The following is a 17,242-nucleotide window of genomic DNA, read 5'->3' on the forward strand; positions in this document are numbered from 1 at the left end:
GACATGAGCAATACACATATAAACAAAACTTTGTGTTTTTATAACACTACATTGACAAAGGTTTACAAATAAACTTTACCGCTAGAAGCACCTAATTACCAAATAAGTGGCGTGTGAACAACACACCACTTGGGACAGGTACAGGCATCACAAATTTACATACATGCGCTCCCCAAAGGAGTCGTAGCTCGAGGAGCTATCGGCAGTTGCTCGTGGATCGATCGGAAATTTATACACACTACATGATCGGAAGGTGATTGGGAGGAAAATATTGAACAGTACAACCAACCAAATGAGCTGGCAATTCACACTTTGGGATGACTCCTGACCATCGTGTCATTATACACACTAACCCTACTTCCCACCGAACAGTCATATGTAGGCTGATTTGCCTGATGATTGGGCGAAAAAGCTCCAGTTTGTACTTAACCTTAGACATATCGGGCAAAAAAGCTCCAGCTTGTACTTAAGCTTAGACATATCGGGTGAAAAAGCTCCAGTTTGTACCTAACCTTAGACATATCTCTATGTTTGCAGAGGCAGAACAGAGGAGGAAGAGGGGGGATTAGCGTAGCCCATATACATGTACAGAAAGGGCGTTCCAGAAACCTTAATCACTATGAATGGGTGGAAGCAGGTGCAGATAAGCCTCTTGATATGCCAAAAATACACTTCTAGCTTGCCCCCTAGTGCAAGATACATGTAAATTAATAAAAAGCAGGGGAAATTCAGCTCTGGAGATGGTTGTCACTATGGCAAGGGAATCCGAAGCTGTTGATTTCCCTGCTATAATACCACAACCCTTGCTGTCATAGCCCACTGCTATGACAAATAAAAAAATGTCTATCTATGTATCTATCTATCTATCTATCTATCTATCTATCTATCTCATATTTATGCCTTTCATATCTATGTCACTTATAGCTTTCTCTCTCATAACTATTTATCTATCTATCTATCTATCTATCTATCTATCTATCTATCTACCTTGGCTGATACTATCATTATCTTCATCAACATTTATTTATATAGCGCCAGCAAATTCCGTAGCGCTTTACAATTGGGAACAAACACAGTCATTAACAGCCTCGCTGTCATAACCTAGTGCTGTTTTACATTTGGGGGTAGGGGGGTAATTACATTCTTTTTATTCATTTATTTAAAAAAATACTAAACCAAATGATATACTTTAAGCATATCTTACTACAATGTATGCAATTCCATCATTTCCACTGAGGCAATTTGCGCGTAAGTTGCGCCCAACTCGATATGATGCCCACAGTGTCTTTTAAATCTATATAAAGAGGACTGTGATACAGTTTTCCTCTGTCATAGCTGTGCATGCCACATTCTCACGTATAAGATGATTCAGACCTTTGTAGCCATTGAAAGATTTCACGTACTTTACAATGTGCAGCGTATATGGGGCGCAACTAATGGAAACATAGGAAGCAATGATATTTCCCTAGGCAGACTTGGATGGTTATTATAAATAAGTCAAGAAGGGCATAATAGAAGTGTTCCTGCACTGATATGATATGGAATGAAAGGCTGTTATCTTGCCATCCACTTGATATCTCGGCCAGACAGAGAGCAGAGATTAACTCTACCTAGGAATAATTTAGCCATGGATGATTGCAATTATTTGCTTTCAGTATACATTCTGCTAGAGTAATCTGTTAGCTATCAATAACATTGTTCACTGAGTTTATATTCTGCAGTTAACTTTCAAAAGCAAAATAAATAAATAAACAATATATTTTTTCTATAGTTCCCAGAAATATAATTGTCTGAAAAGCAGTTATAGAGGTTTACTAGTTTCTGTGTTTTATAGTATATGTCAATTATATCCTTTAGTTCTCATTTGTCTGACTGTTTAAGAATATGTAGATAATGTGACGGTTTAGATGAGAGTATGGAAAAATGACATTAATGGTGAAAAAGAGGTAGGTAGGACCACGAAGGAACAAACTGCCTAATATAATTCGTATCTCAGACACCACATACAGGATCCTGCAGCGTTCTGATGCTTTCAAAAAGCACCACAAATTGTATGAAAATGGAAAATGTTCTCAAATTCTAAAGGTTATTTTGTGATCTTTTTCCCATTTAGTAGCAATTTTTCTCCTGCATAGAGGAAATGCACGTTCAATGCCCCAAATAAACACGTTGTACAACCAGCACTCCATTAATCTGAAGAAAATTGTTTTATTATGCAGACATAATTTTAGACGCAGGGGGCAGCTAGAGTTTTTAGTTCATTTGTGTACGGCTAATTGCTGTATGCTGCAGAAGTGCACTGTGGTAGAAATGATGTTTTGTAAAAGGAAGGCCATGCCTGGTGTGAACCCTTTCTAAATCACCACTGCTTGTACTGTGTGAGTCCACAGGTATTTGAAGCTTGTTATTTTCTTCGATGTGAAGAGAGAAAAAAAAAAGAAATCCTAGAGGTATTATAGAGAGATTGCCAAGACTGCAGGTGTTAATGATACACAGTGTAGGACTGGCAACACTCACTCATTCAGGATAAGGATAGGATAACATTTGGTTTCATTACAGTCCTTTTTCCATCATAGACGAAGTAGGAAATTAAGAAAAAAAAAATACATACTAGTTTGAAGACATCCTGTCAGCCATAATGTGTAGAACAAACACATTTCTTTCTCACTTTGCAAAAAAAGATTGCATACATTTGAATCTCCATTATCAAACAACTGTGGTTATTACTGAAAGGTCCATTAATAGTTCAAGTTAGCAGTTGTTTAATTTTGAAATAATGGTATTTTAACATTTTCGATAATTGCAGAGAGAATTTCTGTTTATTATGAATTGTTTTTTTCTGATTAAAAAAAACCATATCTATCTATCTATCTATCTATTTATCTGTCTCATATCTATCTATCTATCTATCTATCTATCTATCTATCTATCTATCTATCTATCTGTCTCATATCTATCTATCTATCTATATAGCTATCTATTTATCTGTCTCATATCTATCTATCTATCTATCTATCTATCTATATAGCTATCTATTTATCTGTCTCATATCTATCTATCTATCTATCTGTCTCATATCTATCTATCTATCTATCTATCTATCTATTTATCTGTCTCATATCTATCTATCTATCTATCTATCTATCTATCTATCTATCTGTCTCATATCTATCTATCTATCTATCTATCTATCTATCTATCTATCTATCTATCTATCTATCTATCTATCTATCTATCTAATTTATCTGCCCTGTTATCTATAATTACAAGAACAGATACTGTTTCTTACCTTAATTTTATTCCACACACATAGGAAATCTCCAAGTCAAAAAACATGGGTTAAGATTTCAGACTGAGAAAAGGCTGTTATCATAATAACTGCAATCATAGCATCAAATAGGAGAATAAATATGTTTGTATATACACATTTATTGATGGTATTAGACTTTAAATGCGCCTGTTCCCAATTGTCTTTTTTTTCTAAGTGCTTTTTTGACCTCTTCTAATACCTCCCCTTCTTTGATGTCTGGCTAGGAACACAAAGTAAGCACTGAAAGACTAAAGCTAACCAAGCTTTGAACTGCTATAAACTCTGTGAAAATGAAATCGATTCCGCAGTCTGATGACTCAGTAATGAACATTCAAGTTCCTCACAGCAGCATGTCACCCAACGACATCTTTATCCTTTTTATCTGCATTGAATGAGTGGATTTGCTTGTTCCGAAAGAAGCAACAGCAAATGGGCCTATGATTATTGCTTTTCCCACAGAAGTCCTTAAGGTTAAGTTCTTGATCTCCTATAAACCATTAAAGCCAAGCTTTTCAGCTCTGTCTACTTACGGAAATCAAAAAATATACACATTTTATAAATTACAAATAAATTGATTCACACATTTTCCACAGCTTTCCTTTTTACACTTCTATTGCCAGAAGTTTTATAAATAATCAACGTTCGTAAACAGTTGAATGAGCAAAGACTCTGGGGATAACTTAAGACACAGAAAAAATGTTGATGTTTAGTGCAAAATAAATTACGTCTTTGCGATGTCATGGGCCTATTTTTGCCATTTTGTGCATATTTTTACTATGAACATGGATTACTGCAAGTTGTCGCTGATTGTGGGGGTACACATTTTTACTCAATAAGAGCTATCTGTATATGGGCAGATGCAAATATCCCAAAAGGAATATCTGTAATAATGTGCTTTATTCTACAAACAAATAAAGCGTGTTAAAATTGCATTGCATTGTACTGCCTTGCACTCTCTCTCTTCAAACACTTGCAGTCCCCTCTACAGGCAGCTTCCCTTCTGCCTTTAAACAAACACTATTCACACTCAATGTCAAGAAACCACCCCTGCATCTCTCTACAGCTACCGCCCCATATCCCTACTCCCATTCCTTTCCAAACATCTTGAATAGTTATTCTACAACCGTTGAACACACAATCTCATTGTTCACTCCCTCCTTCATCCCTTACAATCAGGCTTACTCTCTCTACACTGCACTGAGACTGCTCTCACCAAGGTAACTAATGATCTACTCTTGGCTAAGTCGAAGAGCCACTTCTCTCTGCTTTTGCTCCTAGACCTCTCTGCCACTTTTTGACACAGTTGACCATTCTCTCCTCCTTAACATCCTTCACTCCCTTGGCCTTCATGACACTGTCTTTTACTGGTTTACCTCCAACCTCTCTGATTGTTCTTTCAGCATTTCTTCTTCTGGTACCTGCTCTCTTTCTGTCCCTCTATCCATTACTTTTCTCTCTTTACAAATCCTCTCTTCATCAACTCATCCAATCCTATGACCTCCAATATCACCTCTATGCTGCTGACACTCTAATTTATTTTTCCTCCCATAATCTCTCTCTCCCTCCTCTTCTCTGTGTCCGACTGCCTTTTTGTCATTTCCACCTTGATTTCTAGATGCTACCTCAAGCTCTATATATCCAAAACTGAGCTTATCATCTTTCCACCACCATAGGGTAAATGTATTAAGCTCCGGGTTCTTCAACACCCGCGAGTTCGGCCTCTTCGGCGTTTAAATTTAAAGCGGCGCTGCCTTGTAAAGGGAAACTTCCTTTAAATTTAAACGCCGAAGACGCCGAACTCGCGGGTGTTGAAGAACCCGGAGCTTAATACATTTACCCCCTAGTGTAAGAGTCCCTACTCTGATCTCCTTTAGGTATATGGTGTCGTCTTCTCACTTGTTTTACCACTCATGCTGCCTGGGGATCATCTTTGGCTCTGCCCTCGATTTCACTCCACATATCCAGTCCCTTGCCCATTCCAGTTACCTTTATCTTTGCAACATTGCCAAAATTCGCACTTTCCTCTCCCTTGTTGCCACCAAGACCATCATCCAGGCTCTTGTTATCTCCCGTCTTGATTATTGAAATCTTCTCCTCTCTGGCATGCCTAACAAATGTCTCTCCCCCTTGAAATCTGTGCTGAATACTGCATTGAGACTTATCTTTCTCTGCAGACATTCCTCTTCCATTATGCCTCTTTGCAAAACCTTCCATTGGCTCCTCATTCCCTCCTCATTACAATTCGAGTTGCTTACCCTCACTTATAAAGTTCTCTTTAATGCCTCCCCTTTCTATATCTCCAAACTTGTCAAGAAATACTCCCCTACTCACCCACTGTGCTTTGGCAAAGACCTTCGCCTCTCCTCATCACCTATCACCACCTCACACTACCGCCTTCAAGACTTTGCCTACACTTTTTCCCACATTTGGAACTCTATGCCCCACCCAATCAGACCAGCCCCAAACTCCAATATTTCATACGGTGTCCTCAAAATTCACCTTAATAAAATAAAGATGATGATGATTGGATATTCTAAACCAGTAAGGGATGGAGGGCGTAAATATTTTACACCCATTGACATTTAAATTATGGGGGCAATAATTATTTCTTGATTAATGGACAATATTAATTTCTAATTAATTGGTGGGGGCAAATTTATTTTTTCATTATATTAAAGGGACAACATTATTGTGTTATTATATCATGGGGCAAAATGTAGTGCCACATGTGTGTTTCATAAATAATTATTACTCCCATTAGCAATCAAATAGAATTACCCAAAAAATATCTTTATATATTCATATTTCAGCCATAACTCTCACCTGTAATAACAAGAGAATCACTGACCTGATGTCAGCTGGTCCTTTTGTGGCAGGGATGAAATGCAGTGGAAATATTGTTTTTGGGATAAAGTTCATTGTCATGGCAAAGACGGACTTTGAAATTAATTGCAATTCATCTGATCACTCTTCATGTCTTTGTGAAAAATAATATTTGCGTCATTGTCAAAACTTTTGGCCATGACTGTTTTGCCCCCTTAATTTAATGGAATTTTTTTTTGCCCTAATAAGGTAATTATAAATTAATATTGCTCCTTAATGAAGAAATAATAATTGTCCTCATAATTTATATGTGCTTCCTCTAATATTCTAAATGACAAGATAGCTCAAACAGAATGCAGTTTGAGCAATCTCACATTCTGCTGCTTTTCTGGCTGTTTTCCCAGCAGTTTGTCAACAGTAGTTTAGTAATTCTGGCTGTTTGCATTTTAATCATGTTAAAAATCAGGAAGGTGATTTGTAAAGTGGTGAGGCAGTCTGTAAACTGGTTGTTTGGCATTTAGTAAATCCGGAGGTTTTAAAACAGCTGAAAAAACGGCAGAAAAATGGCGGTTTCATCAAACTGTCCTTTAGTAAATCTAGCCCAGAATCTTTGGTGAGGGTAGAAATGGGTAATGAATTTTTTTTACCCTAACCGAAAATGCATGAACTAATTCAAATAAGTCTATTTGTTTGATGAGAATTTATTTGAGATGCTAGAACATATGGCTTCTTAAACCGGTTCGAAAAATTGTAAAATTCACAAATTTGCTGGAATTTCTCAAATTTTAGATTGTTTAAAAAAATCAAGTTAAATTTGAGAAAGTTAAACAGGTTTACCATATTTGAGCTGACAGTTCAACCATATTTGAGTCTGCTCAACCATGTTCAAGCTGTTTCATGCATGGGCAAGCAGACTCATGCATATTTCAGGGTAAAAAATTGCTCTGCGTATGTACAGAACCAGACTATATGCCAGTGAATAAAGCAACATCCAATTAATCTTCGAGCACAAAAGACCCTTACAGCAGCCTATGATTTCAGGGGCTAAATGGAGGGGACTAGGCACATAGTCAATGAACAGTAAGAGTCGTGCCAAGATTGAGTGCAGGCTATAATGTTTGTTAATTATTACTATTACCAAAGTTTTATATGATTAACACTATCTGCTGTCATATGAAACTAATACATGAACAATTAGTGTCACTTGATAGTACAACATAGTGACTGTTAGTTGAAATAATATAGAAGTACTAGATGTTCTACATGTGTTGTGAAAGTGATTGTACAAACTACTTAAGTGAATTAATTACACTTAAATGATAAAACATTACAGTTAGTGATTTTGATAAAACAAATGTGAATTATAAAATTGGTGCAACCATATTGTTTACTATAATAATATATATTAGTTAGTTGAACGTGATAGTGATTTAACTATGACTACTGTATGAAGTAACCTAAGTTGTGATTTATAATAGTATCAATATTCATATCTCTTATGTAATTTATTATAAATATTTATAATATATCTATAAATATATCTTAGAAACAGTATTTTTTCTCATATGAGTTAGACAATAGTCTACATAACTCATTATAATTATCATTATTTTTGTTATTATGAAATTGTGTACTACTCAAAATGTATTATCTTTCATGTACAGTTGTCTTATATTTCATTATTTCTATTAATATACACTGATCAGCCTCAACATTAAAATCACTGACAAGTGAAGTGAATAACATTGATTATCTCGATACAATGGCACCTGTCAAGGGGTGGGATATTTTAGACAGCAAATGAACAGCAAGTTCTTGAAGTTGTTGTGTTGGAAGCAGGAAAAATAAGTAAACGTAAGGATCTGAGAGACTTTGACAAGGGCCAAATTGTGATGGCTAGACACCTAGATCCGACTATCTCCAAAACGGCAAGTTTCCTTTTGTGTTCTTGGTATGCTGTGGTTAGTACCTACCAAAATTGGTACAAGGAAGAACAATCAGTGAACGGTGCTTCATAGCTTACTGCTACATAGCCGTAGACCAGTCAAAGTGTCCATGCTGACCCAGGTCCAGTGCCAAAGCATCTACAATGGGCACGTGAGCACCAGAACTGGACCATTGAGAAATGGAAGGAGGTGTCCTGGTCTGATGAATCACTAATTCTTTTACATCATGTGGATGACTAAGTGCATGTGCTTTGTTTAGCTGGGGAAGAGATGGCACTAGGATGCTCTATTGGAAGAAGGCAAGCCAGTGGAGGTAGTGTGATGCTCTGGGCAATGTTTTGCTGGGAACACTTGGGCCCTGGCATTCATGTGGATGTTACTTTGACATGTAGTAACTACCTAAACATTGCTGTAGACCTAGTATAACCTTTCAGGGCAAGGGTATTCTCTGATGGCAGTGGCCTCTTTCAGCAGGCTAATGTGACCAGCCACACTGCAAAAAATTGTTGAGGAATGGTTTGAGTAGCATGACAATGAGTTCAAGGTGTTAACTTGGTGTCACGATTGCCTCCAGACATCATATACCTGCAGTCACCTGTCAAACTTGGAAAACCAGAGTCTCCAGCTTCCCATTTTAACCTGGCAATCCTATACCTGCAGTCACCTGTCAAACTTCGAAAACCATAATTACCAGCTTCCCAGCTTATCCTGGCAAACCAGACACCCTGCATCTGCAGTCATCTGTCATATGTGGAAAAACTGGGTCTGCAGCTTTCCCAGTTAAACCTGGTTATTCTGACAACCTGCATCTGCAGTCATCCCTGTTGTGCCTCAGCATACAGCGTGGAACTACAAGTACAATGGTTGTTGATGTGGAAGTCCAGTACACAGATAACAGCAGTAGTAGATTTCAGCAAGCAGCGTGGAACTAGAAGTACCAGGTATAATGGTTGTTGACGTGGAAGTCCAGTACACAGATAACAGCAGTAGTAGATTTCAGCAAGCAGCGTGGAACTAGAAGTACCAGGTATAATGGTGTTGATGTTGAAGTCCATTACACAGTTAACAGCAGTAGTAGATTTCAGCAAGCAGCGTGGAACTAGAAGTACCAGGTATAATGGTTGTTGATGTGGAAGTCCAGTACACAGATAACAGCAGTGTAGACAGAAGCTGAGCACAGGGAATGCTCACAGGAGTGACCTGATGATCTGGCCCAGACTGTTTGAAGCAGGCAGGTTTATATAGGCCTCATGCAGGTGATACAACTCCCAGATATCAAGGAAAATAACCAAAGTAGCACAGTGGCCCCTTTGGTGGGCAGTGGTACTACAAGTAGAATGCATAACAAATCCAATAGAGTCACTGCAGACAGCAGCTGCAGAATGCAAATCGTGACAAACAGGCAGCCAATCGCTAGGTTGCCTGTTACTGTGTGTGGTCCCACAGTGCTATGCAGCAGACAGGAAGTCTCACTTCACTTCCTGTCTGCCTGATCTGCGAACACCAGCCAGAGCAGCTAGAAGTAAGTGAGCGGGGAAGGATGACTATACTAAACTACAGGGATCAGGGGAGTGCTGACCGACTGTATCCCAGGGGGGCAAGCCCACAGCACTGGCACATAAGTAGCGGCCCATCCTTAAAGGGAGGTTTTTTAGTACAATATATATTTATCTATATAAAAAGAGGTTATTTTTGTGTTGTTTAATCCATATATATATTTTTATGCCAAGACCCAGAGCTGGATTAAGGCTCTGGGGGGCCTGGGCTCTTTAGACAGGGTAACTCCCTATGATGTTGCATGGTTATAATTTTAGACAAATACACAGGCAATACTGTGTGCACTACTGATAGGTGCACAGAGTTCTGCCTTCATGAGCAGTACACGGTGAAGCGAGACATACCTCCCAACTGTCCTAAGCGAAACAGTCACCCAAATTCGGGACTGTCCCACCAGATTCAGGACAGTTGGCAGGCTGTCCTGCTCTCTCCTACCTGATCTTGTCACTTTAACCACTTCTGGCAGCTGGTTACTTTAGCTCATTTGCTGGTTGTCTGGATCCTGGAATATTGGAGGCCCTATTTGGAAAAAAAAATGGGTACATACAATTTAGAAAAGTTCAAACCAGTCCCAGTGTTAAATCAATAGTACCCACGTTTTATAATTAGACCTCCCTCCAGCCACAACATTAAAATAATAATATTTACATTTGCTAAATAGATCTTTTTCGCTCCAACCAACCCTGACAGCCCCAGCAATAAATTAAATAGCATTTACGTTAAATATGACCATTTCCCACCAGGTCCCGTCACCTAACCTTAAATTAATAGGTCCCACTATTAAATTCAATTGCCCCACAAGTAAAATAGCATCCATTAAATAATTACCCCTCACATGCACTCCACCATTAAATAGCCTACCTCCCACTCTATATTATGACCCCCTGATTCTTCCCTCATACACTATATTAACATAGTGGCCCCCACTCACACACACACTGTATTACATACATAGTAGCCCCCACTCACACACAATGTAATACATACATAGTAGCCCCTACACACACACACACACACACACACTGTATTACGTACATAGCAGTCCCCACTCACACACAATGTACAAAATACATGGTAGCCCCCACTCACACACAGACTGCATTACATACATAGTGACCCCACTTACACACAATGTTCTACATACATAGTGGCCCACCTTACACACAATGTACTACATACATAGTGGCCCCCACTCACACACAATGTACTACATTCATAGTGCCCCCTCCCCACACTTACTGTTCTACATACATAGTGGACCCCACTCACACACACAGCACAGTGTATTAACAATAACACACACACACGCTATTAACAAAGAAGCACACCCACTGTATACTTACATAGACACACACACACACAATTAACATGGTGGCACACACACAATATTAACATCACACACACACACTTACCTTATTCCCAACCCGCATGCTGTCTGTTTCTGCTGCTGCTGCTTCTCACACATGGGACGGCACCTGTCACGTGGTGCTCGTCCCATGTGACACTGGGCTCTCACACATAGGGGGAGGAGGGGAGGGGGGATGGATCAGGAGGATCCGCAGCCAATAGGGAAGATGGCTGGGCCCAGAGGTGGGGCCAGCCACCAAGTAATAGACTTGGGCCGGCCAAACCATTTCCCCAAAATAGACTTCTTCTGTCTGGACGGGGGGCCTCTGGCCAAGCCCGCCCCTGCCCCTGATAGGGATGGAGGGAAGGAGGGGGACCTGCCTATATTAAGCTATAGTGATGAAGGGGGGCTGCCTATACTAAACTATAGTCATGGAGGGAGAGGGGCCTGCCTATACTAAACTATAGTTAGGGAGGGGAGGGGCTGCCTATACTAAACTATAGGTAGGGAGGGAGGCTGCCTATACTAAACTATAGGGAGGGAAGGTGCTGCCAATACTAAACTATAGGGAGGGAGGGAGGGGGCTGCCTATACTAAACTATAGGGAGGGAGGGGACTGCCAATACTAAACTATAGAGAGGGGGTGGGGGGCTGCTTGTACTAAACTATAGGGAGGGATGGGAGCTACCTATACTAAACTATAGGGAGGGAAGGTGCTGCCTATACTAAACTATAAGGAAGGGGATGGGGGCTGCCTATACTAAACTATAGGGAGTGAGGGGACTGCCAATAGTAAACTATAGAGAGGGGGTGGGGGGCTGCTTGTACTAAACTATAGGGAGGGATGGGAGCTGCCTATACTGAACTATAGGGGGGTGCTTATACTAAACTATAGAAAGGTGCTTTTGCTAAACTATAAGGAGGAGGGCTGCACAGAGAAAACTATAGGGAGGAGGGCTATAATGTGTGAGGGGATGGGGGAACTGTCTTACTAGTACATGGTGGAAGGTAGGCTATTATTTTTTAATGGTGGAGTTTAGGTGTGGGCTAATTATTTCATGGATGCTACTTTATTTATGGGGTGATAGTGGGGCAATTTAATGTATCGTTGGGGCAATTTAATTTATTGGTGGGGCTTATTAAATTAGGATGAGGATGGGACCTTTAATTTAATGCTGGGGTGGTTTTGGTCTATAATTGAATGTGAGGCTGAGTTGGGGTTGATTGGAGGGAAATAGGCCTATTTATCAAATGTGAGTACTATAACTTTGATATTGGGGCTGTAGAGAGGCCTAATTTTTAAATTTTGGTGCTGTTGATTTAATGCCAGGGATGGTTGGAGTTCTCTAAATTTCATGTTCCTATTTTTTTTCCAATAGGGCCTCCAAAGAGCCAGACAAGCAGCAACTGATCTAAAGAAACCAGCAGCACAGATGGTGTATGTGACAAGATAGGCAGGAGAGAGACAGTTTGCCAACTTTCTTGAATCTGGTTGGACAGTTCTGAATTTGGGTCACTGTCTTGCTTAGTCAGGATTTAGTCCACTACAAGGACAGTTAGGAAGTATGTCCCGCTTCACTCAGTACTGATTGTGAAGGCATAGCTGCATGCATCTTACCATAGTGCACACAGTTTTGCCTGTGTATTTGTCTAAAATTTGTCTTAAATGATAACCCCATGTCTTAAGTGCACGTGCCCCCCAACATCCCTTGTGCAGCGCTACATTGTATTAGGTGGGTCACTGGTTTCCCTAGGGGGCCCTTCATACCCCAGTCCAACACTGAGTCCATGTCTTGATGGGTTACAGTTGTTTTGGTGGCACGGGGGACCTAAAAATTACTAGGCAGGTGGTTTTAACGTTCCGGCTGATTGTTGCATGTAAAAGGAGTTTGGTGGTGATAGTTGATCTAGAATATATATATATATATATATATATATATATATATATATATATTTATATACAAAATGACTTGCAACCATCTCTTATTTATTGTAGTCAGAATAATTGTTTCTAAAATAAATAGCATGTTATCATTTTTCGCATTCAACTCAGATGGTTCCATGCTGTTGATGAGGAGAATCATCCATGTTTCATATTTTAAAAGTTATTTGTTAATTTCCCCTCCTCTGATTCCCAGTTGTACTCTCTCCAAACCAAAGGCTTTTAGATCTTTTGTATTTTCATTATACTTTTTCAAAAATTTTTATGCTATACTAGTTAAAGTTTTAAGTCTAGCTGCGTTCTTCATTACAGTTTGTATATTGACTGCATGCTCAACTGTTCGTTTGCTAAAGTGGTCTTCTTGTTTGACCAATATAGAGTCTGTTGCAAGTAGATAATAGTAGATAATAGATGATTCCTTGTGATTGACAGTTGATGTAATTAAGTATTTCCCTTTCTTGTATCTATCTTCAAATTCTTTTTTGGTGATCAAATATTGGCAATCTACCTATATTGGCAATGACCACACTATTCACCACATTTTGGTGGGGAACTTGATTGCTGGAATGTTCCTTGTCTATGATAAGAACAATAATAATCTGCTATCAGCATCAGAAATATACTGATATTATGAAGGAATTTACTGTAATACATTAATACAATATTTAACTGATAGAGTACAGAGATAATAGCAATATAATGGATCGTCTATTTTGATGTGTGACCATGTAATGCATGGGCTCTTTTCTACAGATTCCAAATGTTTAAAAGTAATTAACTTTCTAGCAATTGAAAATATAAGCATGTACCAAATCATATCAGTTAATCAGTAACAAGTAACTATTTTTAGGAATTAAATATTCAAAAATACCTTCTAAAAGTAGAGATATGTGGAGTAAAAGATATCAAAGCAATAAGCGCAACTCTTCGATAACCCAGTATAATGTACTATACTTACTGAAACCTGAAAAAACATCAATATTTAAATATGATTATATATTCAGGATAAATGTTGAAGATGTGTCCAAAATATGGAGCTGTCAAACTATATCACTATTAGCTATACTTTTCTCTTCTTAAAGAGATTTAATAATGAATAAGGATAAATATATGTTATAATAATACTTACCACGTCAGGATGGAGGGGATGATCACCATAGCTTTCCCAGCCTACAATAAGAACAATAAGAAACGGACAATAGTATTGAAAAAATATAGCTATCACTCAATAATATGCCACATTAAATTAACAGTAAATTAGAATAGAATACAAGAATAACAAACATAGTAACAGTAGATTTGATAAATATAATACAGGAACAATAAAAAGCAGTTCTATGGAGTATTTGCTTGACCTATGGATGCAATGCGATTGAACCTCCTCCAATAGATTATGAGTGTAATTTAAATTTATATAGTAGTGTATTATTTTTTTGCAATTAAAAATGCAAACACGGATCATAACTATAATTAATATGATTATCATAAGTAGTAAAATCATTTGAGTAACTAGCAATATAGACTAAATGTTGGAAAATTAAAAATAACAACCCTTTAACAAATCAGATGTTGTATAATAGATATCTAATTAAAATTAGCAATTGAAAAGGAACACAAAATAAAGACAATAATGATTGACATGAACAGTTTTAAATATACAATGAAAAAATAATAAACGATTAGCGCCTAAGTCATTAAGGAGAGCAAGGTAAAAAAGGAGCAAATTTGATCCTGGACAAAACCATGTTACTATGCATGGGGTGCAAATTAGTTTATTATTTTGTACATAAAGAAAATACTGACTTTGTTGTCATGTAGCACACAAATACTTGATAGCTTTATTTGTACACTAAAATTTAAAGTTGATCTAGGAGATGCCCTACCCCAATTATAAGTCTGACATCACATTTTTAATTTATTAATGAGTAGCTTTGAACCTTGGCAAAACCATGTTGCATTGGAGGGGGAGGCAAATTTAAAATGTGACGACAGATTTATAATTGGGGTAGAACATGTCCTAAATCAACTTTTAATGTCAGTGTAAAAATAAAGCTATTAAGTATTTGCATCTTACATGAAAAAAAAGCCAGTATTTAACTTATGTACAAAATGATAAACTCATTTGCACCCCTTGTATTGCAACATGGTTTTGCCAAGGTGCAAAGTTACTAATTTTTTTTGCATTTCTTTCCTTATTGAATCAGGTCCGGAATGTATTAAAACACTTCAAAAAATGTTTCTAATTACTTATAATTTGATCTTTCGCTTTCTATCTAGATTGATTTTATGTTTTGCTTAAAAATTCATTTATTAATAATTTTGGAAATAAAGGTTAGATTTTAATTTAATTAGATTGTGCATTCAATAAAATCTTCTTCTTCTCTACAATAAGGTTTATTATATAAACTTATCATTGCTTCTACCATACTTTGAATCTTTGAATGGCCTTGTATAGAGTTGTACACAACTTACGTCCACAATGTAAGTGTAAATTGAGACCCCTAGTTTACTCAGTATTCCGAGCCACACCTATTTTAAGATAGGCTTATTGTGTTACTACTTTAAAAGTATGGTTATAAATATAACTGCATAACCACTAAGAGCTCATTCATGACAGGAGCTCTTAGCAAGCAAATATTGTGTAGTTCCTTATGATTTTTTATTTTGCCAGGATATGAATGTATGCAAGAAGAGGATGGCAGTATGCTCACATGGATATAGGTGAGCAACAAAGAGGGAAAAAGCGCAAAAGCGGGTGTCATAAGGGTGTTTTTGTTTTAAATAAATATATTTTAAAAATGGTGTGTGTATAATTGACATTTTTCATAATGCATTACATTCACTTGGTTCACCAAGTGTCAGCAGGTCTGGCAGCAATGGGTAAGTTGGCTCTCTTGTAGTTCTAAAGGCACCAGCATACCAAAACACTTAATAGTGGCCTGGGCATGCTGGGACCTGTAGTGCACAGACAGAATTCAGCATGGTGCTGACCTGCCTATGGGTGGTTTGGCACTGTGGAATGAAGACCCCACATTGTGGGTTTTTCTGTGATAGTGCCATCATCCCTGGCTGGCATAGCTTAATACTGTTACATTATTATTATTATTATTATTATTATTATTATTATTATTATTATTGCAATCCTTTATTCAATAGGCGCTGCAAATTTCCCCAGTGCCGTACACAATAGAAACAGTATAGGGTGACACAGTATTCAACAATAAACAAATAATACCAAGATTTCAGAAACTCCAGGCATAGCTGTTTTAGTGAAGGAGGAGATCGAAAAAGCTTTAAGGACCAGGTGTGCTTTAAGTGTCTATTTGAAGGAGTACAAGTTAGGGGAAACACGGATAGTGCGAGGGAGGTCCTTCCAGTAAAGAGGGACAGCAGGGGAGAAATCTTGCATTCTGGAGTGGGATGAGGTGATCAGAGTCTAGGAGAGGCGACAGTCATTGGCCGGACACAGGGAGCAGGAGGGAGTGTGGATGGAGAGGAGGTTAAAGATATAGAGGGCAGTTGACAGCCTTGTAGGTGATGGTGAGGAGTTTGAAAAGGATTCTGTAGGGGAAGGGGAGCCAGTGTAAGGCAGGGCAAAGATGGGAGGCAGAAAAAGAGAGGCGTAAAAGGAGGATAAGTCATGCAGCCATGTTGAGTATAGAATGAAGGGGGGTTAAGATGGCAGTAAAGAGAAGCCGGTAAAGAGAAGGTTACAGTTATCAAGGCGGAAGATGATAAGTGCATGGATAATTGTTTTGGTGGCATCCTAAAAGAGAGGAATGGCTGGATGCAGGCAATGTTTCGTAGTTGGAATCAACAGGATTGGGCAAGGGATTGAATGTGGGGGGCAAAAACTACGTAGGAGTCGAGGATGACGCCCTGGCAGTAGGACTGGGGTACAGACGAGATGGTGGTGTTGTTAACAGTGATAGAAAGGTCAAGGTGGGAGGAGAGTCTAGAAAGAGGAAAGACAATGAGTTCAGTTTTAGAGATGTTAATTTTGAGAAAGTGTAAGGACATCCAGGAGAAGATGGCGGAGAGGCAGTCAGATACATGAGAGATGAGGGTGGAGGAAAGATCAGGAGAAGAGTTGTAGAGTTGATTGTCATCAGCATGAAGACCAATGGAAGAGATGAAAGAGATGAGAGCACCCAGGGAGGTAGTATAGAGCGAAAAGAATAGAGGTCCGAGAACAGAGCCTTGAGGGACTCTACAGGGAGGGGGGTGGGAGAAACATATGTGGATACCGAGAAGGAACAGTTAGCAAGGTATGAGGTGAACCAGGTGAAGACAGAGACAAAGAGGCCGAGAGAGAA

Source organism: Mixophyes fleayi, chromosome 2, assembly GCF_038048845.1.
Source record: "Mixophyes fleayi isolate aMixFle1 chromosome 2, aMixFle1.hap1, whole genome shotgun sequence".
Lineage (NCBI taxonomy): Eukaryota > Metazoa > Chordata > Amphibia > Anura > Limnodynastidae > Mixophyes > Mixophyes fleayi.